This window comes from Lottia gigantea (genome assembly GCF_000327385.1).
Source record: "Lottia gigantea unplaced genomic scaffold LOTGIsca_298, whole genome shotgun sequence".
Classification (NCBI taxonomy): Eukaryota; Metazoa; Mollusca; class Gastropoda; family Lottiidae; genus Lottia; species Lottia gigantea.
Window position 1 is genome coordinate 25,935 of NW_008708978.1, and position 798 is coordinate 26,732.

The window sequence follows — 798 nt, forward strand, 5'->3', positions numbered from 1 at the left end:
GTACAATAGATAAGTTCTTATATAACTAATACTGTACAATAGGTAAGTTCTTATATAACCAGCACTGTACAATAGATAAGTTCTTATATAACCAGCACTGTACAATAGATAAGTTCTTATATAACCAGTACTGTACAATAGGTAAGTTCTAATATCACTAATACTGTACAATAGGTAAGTTCTTATATAACCAGCACTGTACAATAGATAAGTTCTTATATAACTAGTACTGTACAATAGGTAAGTTCTAATATTACTAATACTGTACAATAGGTAAGTTCTTATATTACTAATACTGTACAATAGGTAAGTTCTTATATTACTAATACTGTACAATAGATAAGTTCTTATATTACTAATACTGTACAATAGGCAAGTTCTTATATTACTAATACTGTACAATAGGTAAGTTCTTATATTACTAATACTGTACAATAGGTAAGTTCTTATATTACTAATACTGTACAATAGGCAAGTTCTTATATTACTAATACTGTACAATAGATAAGTTCTTATATTACTAATACTGTACAATAGGCAAGTTCTTATATTACTAATACTGTACAATAGATAAGTTCTTATATTACTAATACTGTACAATAGGTAAGTTCTTATATTACTAATACTGTACAATAGGTAAGTTCTTATATTACTAATACTGTACAATAGATAAGTTCTTATATTACTAATACTGTACAATAGGCAAGTTCTTATATTACTAATACTGTACAATAGGTAAGTTCTTATATTACTAATACTGTACAATAGATAAGTTCTTATATTACTAATACTGTACAA